Below are 13,134 nucleotides of genomic sequence, written 5' to 3'. Positions count from 1 at the left end.
AAACGGGAGTTGCAAAATAAACAGAGACTAGTTAAGGGCAAGGTGATGATGTGAGTTGGAAGTGATTCCAAGGTTGATAAGATCACCATCACACACTCCCTTTACCTTCGGGATTAGTGTTGAACCTAAAATAAATGTTATTTGGTGTTTGCGTTGAGTATAATATGATTGGATCATGTTTATTACAATACGGTTATTCATTTAAGTCAAAGAATAATTGTTATTCTATTTACATGAATAAAACCTTCCGAGGTCATACACCCAAGGTGAATGGTTTATTGAATCTCGATCGTAGTAATACACATATTCATAATATTGAATCCAAAATATGCAAAGTTAATAATGATAGTGCAACTTATATGCGGCACTGCCGTTTAGGTCATGTTGGTGTAAAGCACATGAAGAAACTCCATACTGATGGGCTTTTGGAATCACTTGATTCTGAATCATGTGATGCTTGCAAACCATGCCTTGTGGGCAAGATGACTAAAATTCTGTTCTCCGGAACAATGGAGCAAGCAACTGACTTATTGAAAATAATACATACTGATGTATGCAATCCAATGAGTGTTGAGGCTCACGACGGGTATCGTTATTTTCTAACCTTCATAGATGATTTGAGCAGATATGGGTATATCTACTTGATGAAACATAAGTCTGAAACATTTGAAAAGTTCAAAGAATTTCAGAGTGAAGTGGAAAATCATTGTAACAAGAAAAATAAGTTTCTACGATCTGATCGTGGAGGTGAATATTTGAGTTATGAGTTTGGTCTTCATTTGAAACAATACGGAATAGTTTCGCAACTCACGCCACCTGGAACACCACAATATAATGGTGTGTCCGAACGTCATAACCGTACTTTATTAGATATGGTGCAATTTATGATGTCTCTTACCAAATTACCACTATCATTTTGTGGTTATGCATTAGAGACGGCTACATTCACATTCAATAGGGCACCATCTAAATCTTTTGAGATGACACCTTATGAACTATGGTTTGGCAAGAAACACAAGTTGTCGTTTCTTAAAGTTTGGGGTTGCGATGCTTATTTGAAGAAGCTTCAACCTGATAAGCTCGAACCAAAATCGGAGAAATGTGTCTTCATAGGATACCCAAAGGATACTGTTGGGTACACCTTCTATCACAGATCCGAAGGCAAGATATTCATTGCTAAGAATGGATCCTTTCTAGAGAAGTAGTTTCTCTCGAAAGAAGTGATTGGGAGGAAAGTAGAACTTGACGAGGTAATTGTACCTTCTCCCTTATTGGAAAATAGTTCACCACTGAAATTAGTTCCAGTGATTCTTACACCAGTAAGTGAGGAAGCTAATGATGATGATCATGAAACTTTTGATCAAGTTACTACCGAACCTCGTAGGTCAAGCAGAGTAAGATCCGCACCAGAGTGGTATGTTAATCCTATTATGGAAGTCATGTTACTTGACCATGACAAACCTACAAACTATGAGGAAGCGGTGATGAGCCCAGATTCCACAAAATGGCTTGAGGCCATGAAATCTGAGATGGGATCCATGTATGAGAACAAAGTATGGACTTTGGTTGACTTGCCCGATGACCGGCAGGCCATAGAGAATAAATGGATCTTCAAGAAGAAGACTGACATTGATGGTAATGTTACTGTCTACAAAGCTCGACTTATTGCAAAAGGTTTTCGACAAGTTCAAGGAGTTGACTATGATGAGACCTTCTCACCCGTAGCGATGCTTAAGTCCGTCCGAACCATGTTAGCAATTGCCGCATTTTATGATTATGAAATTTGGCAAATGGATGTGAAAACTGCATTCCTTAATGGATATCTTAAAGAAGAGTTGTATATGATGCAACCAGAAGGTTTTGTCGATCCAAAAGGTGCTAACAAAGTGTGCAAGCCCCAGCGATCCATTTATGGACTGGTGCAAGCCTCTCGGAGTTGGAATATACGCTTTGATAGTGTGATCAAAGCATATGGTTTTATACAAATTTTTAGAGAAGCGTGTATTTACAAGAAAGTGAGTGGGAGCTCTGTAGCATTTATGATATTATATGTAGATGGCATATTGTTGATCGGAAATGATACTGAATTTCTGAATAGCATAAAAGGATACTTGAATAAGAATTTTTCAATGAAAGACCTCGGTGAAGCTGCTTATATATTAGGCATCAAGATCTATAGAGATAGATCAAGACGCTTAATTGGACTTTCACAAAGCACATACCTTGATAAAGTTTTGAAGAAGTTCAAAATGGATCAAGCAAAGAAAGGGTTCTTGCCTATGTTACAAGGTGTGAAGTTGAGTCAGACTCAATGCCCGACCACGGCAGAAAATAGAAAGAGAATGAAAAAGTCATTCCCTATGCCTCAGTCATAGGTTTTATAAAGTATGCTATGTTGTCTACCAGACCTATTGTATACCTTAGCATGATTTTGGCAAGGGAGTACAATAGTGATCTGGGAGTAGATCACTGGACAGCGGTCAAAAATATCCTTATAGGACTAAGGAAATATTTCTCGGTTATGGAGGTGATAAAAGAGTTCGTCATAAAGAGTTACGTCGATGCAAGCTTTTTACACCAATCTAGATGGCTCTAAGTCTCGATCTAGATACATATTGAAAGTGGGAGCAATTAGCTAGAGTAGCTCCGTGCAGAGTATTGTAGACATAGAAATTTGCAAAATACATACGGATCTAAATGAAGGAAATATGCCCTGGAGGCAATAATAAAGTTATTATTTATTTCCTTATATCATGATAAATGTTTATTATTCATGATAGAATTGTATTAACCGGAAACATAATACATGTGTGAATACATAGACAAACTTAGTGTCACTAGTATGCCTCTACTTGACTAGCTTGTTAATCAAAGATGGTTATGTTTCCTAACCATGAACAAAGTGTTGTTATTTGATTAACGAGGTCACATCATTAGTTGAATGATCTGATTGACATGACCCATTCCATTAGCTTAGCACCCGATCGTTTAGTATGTTGCTATTGCTTTCTTCATGACTTATACATGTTCCTATGACTATGAGATTATGCAACTCCCGTTTGCCGGAGGAACACTTTGTGTGCTACCAAACGTCACAACGTAACTGGGTGATTATAAAGGAGCTCTACAGGTGTCTCCAATGGTAGATGTTGGGTTGGCGTATTTCGAGAATAGGATTTGCCACTCCGATTGTCGGAGAGGTATCTGTGGTCCCTCTCGGTAATGCACATCACATAAGCCTTGCAAGCATTGCAACTAATGAGTTAGTTGCGGGATGATGTATTACGGAACGAGTAAAGAGACTTGCCGGTAACGAGATTGAACTAGGTATTGGATACCGACGATCGAATCTCGGGCAAGTAACATACCGATGACAAAGGGAACAACGTATGTTGTTATGCGGTCTGACCGATAAAGATCTTCGTTGAATATGTAGGAGCCAATATGGGCATCCAGGTCCCGCCATTGGTTATTGACCGGATATGTGTCTCAGTCATGTCTACATTATTCTCGAACCGTAGGGTCCGCACGCTTAATGTTACGATGACAGTTACTATGAGTTTACGCATTTTGATGTACCGAAGTTAGTTCGGAGTCCCGGATGTGATCACGGACATGACGAGGAGTCTCAAAATGGTCGAGACATAAAGATTGATATATTGGAAGCCTATATTTGGACATCGGAAGTGTTCCGGGTGAAATCGGGATTTTACCGGAGTACCGGGAGGTTACCGGAACCCCCTCCCCCCCCCCCCGGGAGCCATATGGGCCTTAATGGGCTTTAGTGGAAAGGAGAAAGGGGCAGCCCAAGGTGGCCGCGTGCCTCCCCCCTCCCCTAGTCCTATTAGGACTAGGAGAGGTGGCCGACCCTCTCTCTCTTTCCCCCTCGGGGAATCCTAGTCCAACTAGGATTGGGGGGGAGTCCTACTCCCGGTAGGAGTAGGACTCCTCCTGCGCCCTCCTCCTGGCCGGCGGCCCCCTCCCCCTTGGCTCCTTTATATACGGAGGCAGGGGGCACCTCTAGACACACAAGTTGATCATTGAGATCGTTCCTTAGCCGTGTGCGGTGCCCCCTGCCACCATATTCCACCTCGATTATATTGTAGCAGTGCTTAGGCGAAGCCCTGCGACGGTAGTACATCAAGATCGTCACCATGCCGTCGTGCTGACGAAACTCTTCTCCGACCCTTTGCTGGATCGGAGCCCGGGGATCGTCATCGAGCTGTACGTGTGCTAAGAACTCGGAGGTGCCGGAGTAACGGTGCTTGGATCGGTCGGATCGGGAAGTCGTACGACTACTTCCTCTACGTTGTGTCAACGCTTCCGCAGTCGGTCTGCGTGGGTACGTAGACAACACTCTCCCCTCTCGTTGCTGTGCATCACCATGATCTTGCGTGTGCGTAGGAAATTTTTTGAAATTACTACGTTCCCCAACAGTGGCATCCGAGCCTAGGTTTTATATGTTGATGTTATATGCACGAGTAGAACACAAGTGAGTTGTGGGCGATATAAGTCATACTGCCTACCAGCATGTCATACTTTGGTTCGGCGGTATTGTTGGACGAGACGACCCGGACCAACATTACGCGTACACTTACGCGAGACTGGTTTCCCCGACGTGCTTTGCACATAGGTGGCTTGCGGGCGACTGTCTCTCCAACTTTAGTTGAACCGAGTGTGGCTACGCCCGGTCCTTGCGAAGGTTAAAACGGAGTCTATTTGACAAACTATCGTTGTGGTTTTGATGCGTAGGTGAGATTGGTTCTTGCTTAAGCCCGTAGCAGTCACGTAAAACTTGCAACAACAAAGTAGAGGACGTTTAACTTGTTTTTGCAGGGCATGTTGTGATGTGATATGGTCAAGGCATGATGATGAATTTTATTGTATGAGATGATCATGTTTTGTAACCGAGTTATCGGCAACTGGCAGGAGCCATATGGTTGTCGCTTTATTGTATGCAATGCAATCACGATGTAATGCTTTACTTTATCACTAAGCGGTAGCGATAGTCGTGGAAGCATAAGATTGGCGAGACGACAACGATGCTACGATGGAGATTAAGGTGTCACACCGGTGACGATGGTAATCATGATGGTGCTTCGGAGATGGAGATCACAAGCACAAGATGATGATGGCCATATCATATCACTTATATTGATTGCATGTGATATTTATCTTTTTATGCATCTTATCTTGCTTTGATTGACAGTAGCATTATAAGATGATCTCTCACTAAATTATCAAGAAGTGTTCTCCCTGAGTATGCACCGTTGCCAAAGTTCGTCGTGCCCAGACACCACGTGATGATCGGGTGTGATAAGCTCTACGTCCATCTACAACGGGTGCAAGCCAGTTTTGCACACGCAGAATACTCAGGTTAAACTTGACGAGCCTAGCATATGCAGATATGGCCTCGGAACACAGAGACCGAAAGGTCGAGCGTGAATCATATAGTAGATATGATCAACATAGCGATGTTCACCATTGAAAACTACTCCATCTCACGTGATGATCGGTTATGGTTTAGTTGATTTGGATCACGTGATCACTTAGAGGATTAGAGGGATGTCTATCTAAGTGGGAGTTCTTAAGTAATTTGATTAATTGAACTTAAACTTATCATGAACTTAGTACCTGATAGTATCTTGCTTGTTTATGTTGATTGTAGATAGATGGCTCGTGCTGTTGTTCCGTTGAATTTTAATGCGTTCCTTGAGAAAGCAAAGTTGAAAGATGATGGTAGCAATTACACGGACTGGGTCCGTAACTTGAGGATTATCCTCATTGCTGCTCAGAAGAATTACGTCCTGGAAGCACCGCTGGGTGCCAGGCCTGCTGCTGGAGCAACACCAGATGTTATGAACGTCTGGCAGAGCAAAGCTGATGACTACTCGATAGTTCAGTGTGCCATGCTTTACGGCTTAGAATCGGGACTTCAACGACGTTTTGAACGTCATGGAGCATATGAGATGTTCCAGGAGTTGAAGTTAATATTTCAAGCAAATGCCTCGACTGAGAGATATGAAGTCTCCAATAAGTTCTACAGCTGCAAGATGGAGGAGAACAGTTCTGTCAGTGAGCATATACTCAAAATGTCTGGGTATAATAATCACTTGATTCAGATGGGAGTTAATCTTCCAGATGATTGCGTCATTGACAGAATTCTCCAATCACTGCCACCGAGCTACAAGAGCTTCATGATGAACTATAATATGCAAGGGATGAACAAGACAATTCCCAAGCTCTTCGCAATGCTGAAAGCTGCGGAGGTAGAAATCAAGAAGGAGCATCAAGTGTTGATGGTTAACAAGACCACTAGTTTCAAGAAAAAGGGCAAAGGGAAGAAGAAGGGGAACTTCAAGAAGAACGGCAAGCAAGTTGCTGCTTAGGAGAAGAAACCCAAGTCTGGACCTAAGCCTGAAACTGAGTGCTTCTACTGCAAGCAGACTGGTCACTGGAAGCAGAACTGCCCCAAGTATTTGGCGGATAAGAAGGATGGCAAGGTGAATAAAGGTATATGTGATATACATGTTATTGATGTGTACCTTACTAGAGCTCGTAGTAGCACCTGGGTATTTGATACTGGTTCAGTTGCTAATATTTGCAACTCGAAACAGGGACTACGGATTAAGCGAACACTGGCAAAGGACGAGGTGACGATGCGCGTGGGAAACGGTTCCAAAGTCGATGTGATCGCGGTCGGCACGCTATCTCTACATCTACCTTCGGGATTAATATTAGACCTAAATAATTGTTATTTGGTGCCAGCGTTGAGCATGAACATTATATCTGGATCTTGTTTAATGCGAGACGGTTATTCATTTAAATCAGAGAATAATGGTTGTTCTATTTTTATGAGTAATATCTTTTATGGTCATGCAGCTTTGAAGAGTGGTCTATTTTTGATGAATCTCGATAGTAGTAACACACATATTCATAATGTTGAAGCCAAAAGATGCAGAGTTGATAATGATAGTGCAACTTATTTGTGGCACTGCCGTTTAGGTCATATCGGTATAAAGCGCATGAAGAAACTCCATACTGATGGACTTTTGGAACCACTTGATTATGAATCACTTGGTACTTGCGAACCGTGCCTCATGGGCAAGATGACTAAAACGCCGTTCTCCGGTACTATGGAGAGAGCAACAGATTTATTGGAAATCATACATACCGATGTATGTGGTCCGATGAATATTGAGGCTCGTGGCGGATATCGTTATTTTCTCACCTTCACAGATGACTTAAGCAGATATGGGTATATCTACTTAATGAAACACAAGTCTGAAACATTTGAAAAGTTCAAAGAATTTCAGCGTGAAGTTGAAAATCATCGTAACAAGAAAATAAAGTTTCTACGATCTGATCGTGGAGGAGAATATTTGAGTTACGAGTTTGGTGTACATTTGAAACAATGCGGAATAGTTTCGCAACTCACGCCACCCGGAACACCACAGCGTAATGGTGTGTCCGAACGTCGTAATCGTACTTTACTGGATATGGTGCGATCTATGATGTCTCTTACTGATTTACCGCTATCGTTTTGGGGTTATGCTTTAGAGACGTCCGCATTCACGTTAAATAGGGCACCATCAAAATCCGTTGAGACGACGCCTTATGAACTATGGTTTGGCAAGAAACCAAAGTTGTCATTTCTTAAAGTTTGGAGCTGTGATGCTTATGTGAAAAAGCTTCAACCTGATAAGCTCGAGCCCAAATCGGAGAAATGTGTCTTCATAGGATATCCAAAGGAGACTGTTGGGTACACCTTCTATCACAGATCCGAAGGCAAGACATTCATTGCTAAGAATGGATCCTTTCTAGAGAAGGAGTTTCTCTCGAAAGAAGTGAGTGGGAGGAAAGTAGAACTTGACGAGGTAACTGTACCTGCTCCCTTATTGGAAAGTAGAACATCACAGAAAACTGTTTCTGCGACACCTATACCAATTAGTGAGGAAGCTAATGATGATGATCATGAAACTTCAGAACAAGATACTACTGAACCTCGTAGATCAACCAGAGCGAGATCCGCACCAGAGTGGTACGGTAATTCTGTTCTGGAAATCATGCTGCTAGATCATGATGAACCTACGAACTATGAAGAAGCGATGGTGAGCCCAGATTCCGCAAAATGGCTTGAAGCCATGAAATCTGAGATGGGATCCATGTATGAGAACAAAGTATGGACTTTGGTTGACTTGCCCGATGATCGGCAAGCAATTGAGAATAAATGGATCTTCAAGAAGAAGACTGACGCTGATGGTAATGTTACTGTCTACAAAGCTCGACTTGTCGCAAAAGGTTTTTGACAAGTTCAAGGGGTTGACTACGATGAGACTTTCTCACCCGTAGCGATGCTTAAGTCTGTCCGAATCATGTTAGCGATTGCCGCATTTTATGATTATGAAATTTGGCAGATGGATGTCAAAACTGCATTCCTGAATGGATTTCTGGAAGAAGAGTTGTATATGATGCAACCGGAAGGTTTTGTCGATCCAAAGGGAGCTAACAAAGTATGCAAGCTCCAGCGATCCATTTATGGACTGGTGCAAGCCTCTCGGAGTTGGAATAAACGCTTTGATAGTGTGATCAAAGCATTTGGTTTTATACAGACTTTCGGAGAAGCCTGTATTTACAAGAAAGTGAGTGGGAGCTCTGTAGCATTTCTAATATTATATGTGGATGACATATTACTGATTGGAAATGATATAGAATTTCTGGATAGCATAAAGGGATACTTGAATAAGAGTTTTTCAATGAAAGACCTCAGTGAAGCTGCTTACATATTAGGCATAAAGATCTATAGAGATAGATCAAGGCGCTTAATTGGACTTTCACAAAGCACATACCTTGACAAGATTTTGAAGAAGTTCAAAATGGATCAAGCAAAGAAAGGGTTCTTGCCTGTGTTACAAGGTGTGAAGTTGAGTCTGACTCAATGCCCGACCACTGCAGAAGATAGAGAGAAAATGAAAGATGTTCCCTATGCTTCGGCAATAGGCTCTATCATGTATGCAATGTTGTGTACCATACCTGATGTGTGCCTTGCTATAAGCTTAGCAGGGAGGTACCAAAGTAATCCAGGAGTGGATCACTGGACAGCGGTCAAGAACATCCTGAAATACCTGAAAAGGACTAAGGATATGTTTCTCATATATGGAGGTGACAAAGAGCTCACCGTAAGAGGTTACGTTGATGCAAGCTTTGACACTGATCCGGGCGATTCTAATTCGCAAACCGGATACGTGTTTACATTAAACGGTGGAGCTGTCAGTTGGTGCAGTTCTAAACAAAGCGTCGTAGCGGGATCTACATGTGAAGCGGAGTACATAGCTGCTTCGGAAGCAGCGAACGAAGGAGTCTGGATGAAGGAGTTCATATCCGATCTAGGTGTCATACCTAGTGCATCGGGTCCAATGAAAATCTTTTGTGACAATACTGGTGCAATTGCCTTGGCAAAGGAATCCATATTTCACAAGAGGACCAAGCACATCAAGAGACGCTTCAATTCCATCCGGGATCTAGTCCAGGTGGGAGACATAGAGATTTGCAAGATACATACGGATCTGAATGTTGCAGACCCGTTGACTAAACCTCTTCCACGAGCAAAACATGATCAGCACCAAGGCTCCATGGGTGTTAGAATCATTACAGTATAATCTAGATTATTGACTCTAGTGCAAGTGGGAGACTGAAGGAAATATTCCCTAGAGGCAATAATAAAGTTATTATTTATTTCCTTATATCATGATAAATGTTTATTATTCATGCTAGAATTGTATTAACCGGAAACATAATACATGTGTGAATACATAGACAAACTTAGTGTCACTAGTATGCCTCTACTTGACTAGCTCGTTAATCAAAGATGGTTATGTTTCCTAACCATGAACAAAGTGTTGTTTTTGATTAACGAGGTCACATCATTAGTTGAATGATCTGATTGACATGACCCATTCCATTAGCTTAGCACCCGATCGTTTAGTATGTTGCTATTGCTTTCTTCATGACTTATACATGTTCCTATGACTATGAGATTATGCAACTCCCGTTTGCCGGAGGAACACTTTGTGTGCTACCAAACATCACAACGTAACTAGGTGATTATAAAGGAGCTCTACAGGTGTCTCCAATGGTAGATGTTGGGTTGGCGTATTTCGAGAATAGGATTTGCCACTCCGATTGTCGGAGAGGTATCTGTGGGCCCTCTCGGTAATGCACATCACATAAGCCTTGCAATCATTGCAACTAATGAGTTAGTTGTGGGATGATGTATTACGGAACGAGTAAAGAGACTTGCCGGTAACGAGATTGAACTAGGTATTGGATACCGACGATCGAATCTCGGGCAAGTAACATACCGATGACAAAGGGAACAACGTATGTTGTTATGCGGTCTGACCGATAAAGATCTTTGTTGAATATGTAGGAGCCAATATGGGCATCCAGGTCCCGCTATTGGTTATTGACCGGAGATGTGTCTCAGTCATGTCTACATTATTCTCGAACCGTAGGGTTCGCACGCTTAACGTTACGATGACAGTTACTATGAGTTTATGCATTTTGATGTACCGAAGTTAGTTCGGAGTCCCGGATGTGATCACGGACATGACGAGGAGTCTCGAAATGGTCGAGACATAAAGATTGATATATTGGAAGCCTATTTTTGGACATCGGAAGTGTTCCGGGTGAAATCGGGATTTTACCGGAGTACCGGGAGGTTACCGGAACCCCCCCCCCCCCGGGAGCCATATGGGCCTTAATGGGCTTTAGTGGAAAGGAGAAAGGGGCAGCCCAAGGTGGCCGCGCGCCTCCCCCCTCCCCTAGTCCTATTAGGACTAGGAGAGGTGGCCGACCCCCCTCTCTCTCTTTCCCCCTCGGGGAATCCTAGTCCAACTAGGATTGGGGGGGAGTCCTACTCCCGGTAGGAGTAGGACTCCTCCTGCGCCCTCCTCCTGGCCGGCGGCCCCCTCCCCCTTGGCTCCTTTATATACGGAGGCAGGGGGCACCTCTAGACACACAAGTTGATCATTGAGATCGTTCCTTAGCCGTGTGCGGTGCCCCCTGCCACCATATTCCACCTCGATTATATTGTAGCAGTGCTTAGGCGAAGCCCTGCGACGGTAGTACATCAAGATCGTCACCACGCCGTCGTGCTGATGAAACTCTTCTCCGACGCTTTGCTGGATTGGAGCCCGGGGATCGTCATCGAGCTGTACGTGTGCTAAGAACTCGGAGGTGCCGGAGTAACGGTGCTTGGATCGGTCGGATCGGGAAGACGTACGACTACTTCCTCTATGTTGTGTCAACGCTTCCGCAGTCGGTCTGCGTGGGTACGTAGACAACACTCTCCCCTCTCGTTGCTGTGCATCACCATGATCTTGTGTGTGCGTAGGAATTTTTTTGAAATTACTACGTTCCCCAACACTAAATGTTGCAGACCCGTAGACTAAACTTCTCTCACAAGCAAAAGATGATCACTCTTTGGGTGTTAATCACATAGCGATGTGAACTAGATTATTGACTCTAGTAAACCCGTTGGGTATTAGTCACATGGAGATGTGAACTAATCACATAAAGATGTGAACTATTGGTGTTAAATCATATGACGATGTGAACTAGATTATTGACTCTAGTGCAAGTGGGAGACTGTAGGAAATATGCCCTAGAGGCAATAATAAAGTCATTATTTATTTCCTTATATCATGATAAATGTTTATTATTCATGCTAGAATTGTATTAACCGGAAACTTAGTACATGTGTGAATACATAGACAAACTGAGTGTCACTAGTATGCCTCTACTTGACTATCTCGTTAATCAAAGAGGGTTAAGTTTCCTACCCATGGACAAGAGTTGTCATTTGATGAACACGATCACATCAGTAGAGAATGATGTGATTGACTTGACCCATCCGTTAGCTTAGCACGATGATCGTTTAGTTTCTTGCTATTACTTTCTTCATAACTTATACATGTTCCTATGACTATGAGATTATGCAACTCCCGGATACCGGAGGAACACTTAGTGTGCTATCAAATGTCACAACGTAACTGGGTGACTATAAAGATGCTCTACAGGTGTCTCTGATGGTGTTTGTTGAGTTGGCATAGATCGAGATTAGGATTTGTCACTCCGAGTATCGGAGAGGTATCTCTGGGCCCTCTCGGTAATGCACATCACTATAAGCCTTGCAAGCAATGTGACTAATGAGTTAGTTGCGGGATGATGCATTACGGAACAAGTAAAGAGACTTGCCAGTAACGAGATTGAACTAGGTATTGAGATACCGACGATCGAATCTCGAGCAAGTAACATACCGATGACAAAGGGAACAACGTATATCATTATGCGGTTTGACCGATAAAGATCTTTGTAGAATATGTGGGAGCCAATATGAACATCCAGGTTCCGCTATTGGTTATTGACCGAAGACATGTCTCGGTCATGTCTACATAGTTCTCGAACCCGTAGGGTCCTCACGCTTAACGTTCAGTGATGATCGATATTATGAGTTTATGTGTTTTGATGTACCGAAGGTAGTTCGGAGTCCCGGATATGATCATGAACATGACAAGGAGTCTCGAAATGGTCGATACATGAAGATTGATATATTGGATGACTATATTCGGACACCGGATGAGTTTCGGGGGTCACCGGATAATTATCGGAGTGTCGGGGGGTTATCGGAACCCCCGGTGGAACTAATGGGCCAACATGGGCCTTGAGTGAGAGAGAGGAGGGGTCATAGGGCTGGCCGCCCCCCCCCCCTTGGGAGTCCGAATTGGACAAGGAGGGGGGCGGCGCCCCCTCTTTCCATCCCTCTCTCCCTCTCCTTCCTTCCCCTTCCCTCCTCCTAGTTGGACTAGGAAAGGGGGAGTCCTACTCCTACTAGGAGGAGGACTCCTCCCCCTCCTTGGCGCGCCCCAAGGCCGGCCGGCCTCCCCCTTGGTCCTTTATATATGGGGGCAGGGGGCACCCTAGGACACATAAGTTGATTGTTTCCAGCCGTGTGCAGTGACCACCTCCACCATAATCCACCTCGGTCATATCGTAGCGGTGCTTAGGCGAAGCTCTGTTCCGGTAGCATCATCATCACCGTCATCACGTCGTCATGCCGACGAAGCTCTCCAT

The sequence above is a fragment of the Triticum aestivum genome, chromosome 2A (genome assembly GCF_018294505.1).
Source record: "Triticum aestivum cultivar Chinese Spring chromosome 2A, IWGSC CS RefSeq v2.1, whole genome shotgun sequence".
In the NCBI taxonomy this organism is placed as follows: Eukaryota; Viridiplantae; Streptophyta; class Magnoliopsida; order Poales; family Poaceae; genus Triticum; species Triticum aestivum.
Note: the sequence above shows the minus strand (reverse complement) of the source record.